Source organism: Pocillopora verrucosa, chromosome 9 (assembly GCF_036669915.1).
Source record: "Pocillopora verrucosa isolate sample1 chromosome 9, ASM3666991v2, whole genome shotgun sequence".
Taxonomy (NCBI): domain Eukaryota; kingdom Metazoa; phylum Cnidaria; class Anthozoa; order Scleractinia; family Pocilloporidae; genus Pocillopora; species Pocillopora verrucosa.
Genome location: NC_089320.1, coordinates 18239063 through 18245342, shown reverse-complemented (window position 1 = coordinate 18245342; position 6280 = coordinate 18239063).

Below are 6280 nucleotides of genomic sequence, written 5' to 3'. Positions count from 1 at the left end.
TAAATAGTATAAGTTGTCGGTGTAGAGAGTTTTTAAATACCGGGCTGGGGGGTAGGGTGAGGAAGTTTGTCTGACTGAGAGTGCACTCGAGCGTTTCCGGCAAAGACTGAAGGAAATAAATAATGCAAAAAACTGATAGGTGCGATTTAAGCGAGGAATATTAGCATATTTCGTAATGGCAGACAGCCTCGTTTGCCGGGGCCCGTTGAACACGACGATCCACACACTTCATAAAGACTCTTCAAGTGTGTGCATAAGCACAATGTTACACGCTAGTTAAGAAGCAAGGGTCTCTCGTTCGATTTGTGTATAACGGTGTCTGAAAGAAGGAAAAACCGTAACAGAACAAATCGGTGTTACAAATGCAAACGTCAGGCCGATATAGCTTTACGGGTCACGAAAAATACATTTTACGGGGTAGACAGAACGCCACCAAAGAAAAGGTAGAAAACCTTTTTAACTATGGAATTTCGTGTAGTATTCCTGTAAGCCATAGCTGTAAAAATCAAAATTAAAAAAATAAATAAATAACCAGGAAATATCATTTGTAGAAGGCTGAATGCCCATGCGCCACAAGAAGGAGTAAAGTGTCATCAAAATACTGATCAACAAATAGGCAAGTCAAAAAAGAGGAAAAAATGTGTACACACGATTAACTCTTGAATTTTACACGTTATCTAATGTTTTTGCCCGCCGTATATTTGCTTTTGTTATCAAAAGGAAATCATAAGAATGATTTTAACTACTTATTTAACATTACTTGCCACTTATTCCCCTTTAATTTAACCCTTTTTTGTTTCATACCATTTAATGATTGAATTATTTTAATCGCACATCAAGGCATTTGAAAAGGAAAAAGAGATACAAATATAACTTACCACAATTCCAAGTTTTTTTGGTCTCTAATTCAATTTTTATAAAATGATGTAACAAATAAAAGGGTGTAATACTGTGACTTTTTTCAGATATAATTCTAGAGTCTTAATAGAAAAATTGGTCGAAAGATTCTTGATGGTGCTTGGTAGTCACTGTTAAGAAAACAGGTCGTCTCCCTTGTGCGTTGTGACTACTATGAAGAAGTTTTCTGAGCTCTATGCACTCGGATTGTATCAGTGCTGTTTTTAAATTTATTCTGAAAGAAGACCCAAGACCGTTAGAGCTAAATCTAGATGTTAGCTTATCGAAGGTTCTTCGCGAATTTAACTGTGAGTATTAGGAATTTTCTCTTTTAAGTATTACAGCTAAATGCAGATGATATCAATTTAGTCCACGGTCTATTTGGTCCTTGACAACAGGAAGCTGGTGCTTACATCGATCCAAGAGTTTGGTGAGATTTTTCCCCAATAAATGGGAACGTAAAGGTAGAAATAGTTATTGACTCAAATTGCTGGCCTACTTTTCAAAACCCCAGCTCTCTTTCAATAATGGGAAAAAAGGGGAGTGGTCGATAGAAACTTTTTGGCACTAACTGCTATTGTTCAAACCGCCTAAGAAAAAATTGCCATGCAACTGTCCGACTCAACAAGCATGAATCAGAGGTGAAAATTTGAAAAAAAAATTATCTGGTGATAACAATGATAATAATAATAACATAAACAGAGATAAAGATATTGCACCCAATTTCAAATAAAAAAAAGAAAAAAAGCAACCGAGACGTACCAAAACCATGACCGATAAATATCACAGCGGCCCAAAATTATAATGCTCAGCAATAGTAGGAAAAAGGAAATAAAACAAGACATAAAGTGATGATAAAGAGGGAAAAATAAAAAAGGCAACAAAAACAAAACGAAAATTCCACGGGGAGGAGATACTCGGCCCCCAAGCCAGTTTGAGAGTTACTCCTTGTCCGCCAGCTCCAAATCATACTCGGGGAGAAGTTATTCGGCCCCCAAGCCAGATTAAGAATAACTCCTATAGCGTGATTCGAACCCGCGACCTTGATGACCTCACTTGCACTCGTTGCGCGCCCACGATTACCAGTCGACCATCTTGAATATGCATCATTAAATAGCATAAGTTGTCGGTGTGGAGAGTTTTTAAATACCGGGCTGGGGGGTAGGGTGAGGAAGTTTGTCTTACTGAGAGTGAACTCGAGCGTTTCCAGCAAAGACTGATGGAAATAAATAATGCAAAGAACTGATAAAAGCGATTTAAACGAGGTATATTAGCATATTTCGTAATGGCGGACGGCCTCGTTTGCCGTGGCTCGTTGAACACGACGATCCACACACTTCATAAAGACTCTTCAAGCGTGTGCATTAGCACAATGTTACACGCTAATTAAGAAGCAAGGGTCTCTCGTTCGATTTGTGTATAACTGTGTCTGAAAGAAGGAAAAACCATAACAGAACAAATCGGTTTTACAAATGCAAACCTCAGGCCGACATAGCTTTACGGGTCACGAAAAATACATTCCACGGAATAGAAAGGAAGCCACCCAAGAAAGGGTAGAAAAACTTTTTAACTATGGAATTTCACGTACTATTCCTGTAAGCCATAGCTGTAAAAGTCAAAATTAAAAAAATAAATAAATAACCAGGAAATATCACTTATAGAAGGCTGAATGCCCATGCACCACAAGAAGGAGTAAAGTGTCATCTAAATATTGATCAACAAATAGGCAAGTCTAAAAAGAGGAAAAATGTGTACACACGATTAATTCCCGAATTTTACACGTTGTCTAATATTTTTGCCCGCCGTACATTTGCTTTTGTTATCAAAAGGAAATCATAAGAATGATTTTCACTACTTATTTTTCAATTTAGTTCACGAGCTATTTGGTCCTTGACAACAGGAAGCTGGTGCTTACATCGATCCAAGAGTTTGGTGAGATTTTTCCCCAATAAATGGGAACGTAAAGGTAGAAATAGTTATTGACTCAAATTGCTGGCCTACTTTTCAAAACCCCAGCTCTCTTTCAATAATGGGAAAAAAGGGGAGTGGTCGATAGAAACTTTTTGGCACTAACTGCTATTGTTCAAACCGCCTAAGAAAAAATTGCCATGCAACTGTCCGACTCAACAAGCATGAATCAGAGGTGAAAATTTGAAAAAAAAATTATCTGGTGATAACAATGATAATAATAATAACATAAACAGAGATAAAGATATTGCACCCAATTTCAAATAAAACAAAGAAAAAAAGCAACCGAGACGTACCAAAGCCATGACCGATAGATATCACAGTGGCCCAAAATGATAAGTGCTCAGCAATAGTAGGAAAAAGGAAATAAAACAAGACATAAAATGATGATAATGAGGGGAAAATAAAAAAGACAACAAAAACAAAACGCAAATTCCAAGGGGAGGAGATACTCGGCCCCCAAGCCAGTTTGAGAGTTACTCCTTGTTCGCCAGCTCCAAATCAAACTCGGGGAGAAGTTATTCGGCCCCCAAGCCAGATTAAGAATAACTCCTATAGCGTGATTCGAACCCGCGACCTCGATGACCTCACTTGCACTCGTTGCGCGCCCACGATTACCAGTGACCATCTTGAATATGCATCATTAAATAGCATTAGTTGTCAGTGTAGAAAGTTTTTAAATACCGGGCTGGGGGGTAGGGTGAGGAAGTTTGTCTTACTGAGAGTGCACTCGAGCGTTTCCGGCAAAGACTGATGGAAATAAATAATGCAAAGAACTGATAGAAGCGATTTAAGCGAGCAATATTAGCATATTTCGTAACGGGAGACGGCCTCGTTTGACGGGGCTCGTTAAACACGACGATCCACACACTTCATAAAGACCCTTCAGGTGTGTGCATAAGCACAATGTTACACGCTAATTAAGAAGCAAGGGTCTCTCGTTCGATTTGTGTATAACGGTGTCTGAAAGAAGGAAAAACCGTAACAGATGCAAACCTCAAGCCGAGAAAGCTTTACGGGTCACGAAAAATACATTTCACGGGATAGACAAAACGCCACCAAAGAAAAGGTTGAAAACCTTTTTAACTATGGAATTTCACATACTATTCCTGTAAGCCATAGCTGTAAAAGTCAAAATTAAAAAAAATTATTAAATAACTAGGAAATATCATTTATAGAAGGCTGAATGCCCACGCACCACAAGAAGGAGTAAAGTGTCATCAAAACACTGATCAACAAATAGGCAAGTCTAAAAAGAGGAACAGATGTGTACACACGATTAATTCTTGAATTTACACGTTATCTAATATTTTTGCCCGCCGTATATTTGCTTTTGTTATCAAAAGGAAATCATAACAATGATTTTAACTACTTATTTAACATTACTTGCCACTTATTCCCCTTTAATTTAACCCTTTTTTGTTTCATACCATTTAATGATTGAAATATTTTAATCTCACACTAAGGCATTTGAAAAGGAAAAAGAGATACAAATATAACTTACCACAATTCCAAGTTTTTTCGGCGTCCGGCTGAGACATGATTCGAGGTTGGGACCATGTTTTGTACTTCGCCTTCTTTTTTTCCTGCGGATCTTTTTGGTTGCAGCTTGCACCACTTTTGCTGGCTTCGATAATTCCAATGGAAAGAGTAGTACTCGTTGAAGCCGATTGTTCTCCAAATTGCCGCCAGTGACCGAGCCATTGCCATAGTATGAGTATGAGACCCAACAAACATAAATCAGATGTGAAAATTTGAAAAAAAAAATTATTTGGTGATAATAATGATAATAATAATAGTAACATAAACAGAGAAATTTCAAATAAAAAAAAGAAAAAAGCAACCGAGACGTACCAAAACCATGACCGGAAAATATCAGAGTGACCCAAAAATATGACTGCTCAGAAATACAAGGAAAAAAGGAAGACATAAAATAATGATAAAGAGGGGAAAAATAAAAAAGACAACAAAAACAAAACGCAAATTCCACGGGGAGGAGATACTCGGCCCCCAAGCCAGTTTGAGAGTTACTCCTTGTCCGCCAGCTCCAAATCATACTCGGGGAGAAGTTATTCGGCCCCCAAGCCAGATTAAGAATAACTCCTGTAGCGTGATTCGAACCCGCGACCTCGATGACCTCACTTGCACTCGTTGCGCGCCCACGATTACCAGTCGACCATCTTGAATATGCATCATTAATTATTATCAATTGTCGGTGTAGAGAGTTTTCAAATACCGGGTTGGGGGTAGGGTGAGGACGTTTGTCCAAATGAGAGTGCAATCGAGCGTTTCCGGTGAAGAATAAAGGAAATGGAGAATGCAAAGAAGGGATATAAGCGATTTGAACGAGGAATATTAGCATATTTCGTAATGGCGGACGGCCTCGTTTGCCGGGGCTCGTTAAACTCGACGATTTAGACATTTCTCAAAGACTCTTTAAGCAGGTGTATTTGCACAATGTTACGCGCCAGTTATCAAGCAATTCTTCGATTTGTGTATAACGGTGTCTAAAAGAAAGAAAACTGGTAAAGGGATAAACTGGTGTTGCAAATGCAAACTCTAGGCCGACATCTCTTTACGAGTCACGAAAAATACATTCCACAGGAACATAAAGAAAGCCACTAAAGAAAGGGTTGTTTAACTGCGACTACAATCGAGCGTTTCCGGTCAAGAATAAAAGAAGCGTATGATACCAAGAACCGCCTTAAAAGGACTGCAGAGGGAATTATCGGTAGATGCTGCTTGCGTCAATTGTCGGTAAGGTTGGACAGGAGATGTTAAAATTATAATAGTTGATCTTTGGCAGGGACTGGACGTATTTATAAACCCAATTTAATTTGGATCTCTTGAAAAGATATTTACATTGACGCAATTACTTTCATATTTTTTTTAACGACTGGGCGACATTCAGAAACAGATGAAGACCAACAGACGTCATTTTCATAAACATCTTGAATATAATAAACAACATGGCGGCCCTCCGCAACGGGCTCCCTCCCCAACACCGGGGAGAGCGCACGTGACAAGATCAAACAACGGCTGCGAGTGAGACTACCCTCTAGTTTATTCTAATAAAACATTTATTGTTGCAACAAAACAAAGGCTGCACTTGAATAAAACACAGCAACTCTAACTTGAACATCAACAGAAACATATAATGACCAAATGATAAAACAAAGATTGCTACAAAAATAGGTATAAAACAAATTACAGTAAAATGTTATTAATATTTTCAACAGTCTCTTTTTCAAATTTTACTTTTGGAGGAATTTAGCCTCCTTTTTCTTCCAATGATACATGTATGAAGCGTTTACATGAGTACTGCACAGGTAAGTTGCATGTGAGTTGTCAAAGTAGCTGTTGTTTTCTACTGCAATTTTTCTACCTTCATCTGCATACGTGTACGCTAAGCAAG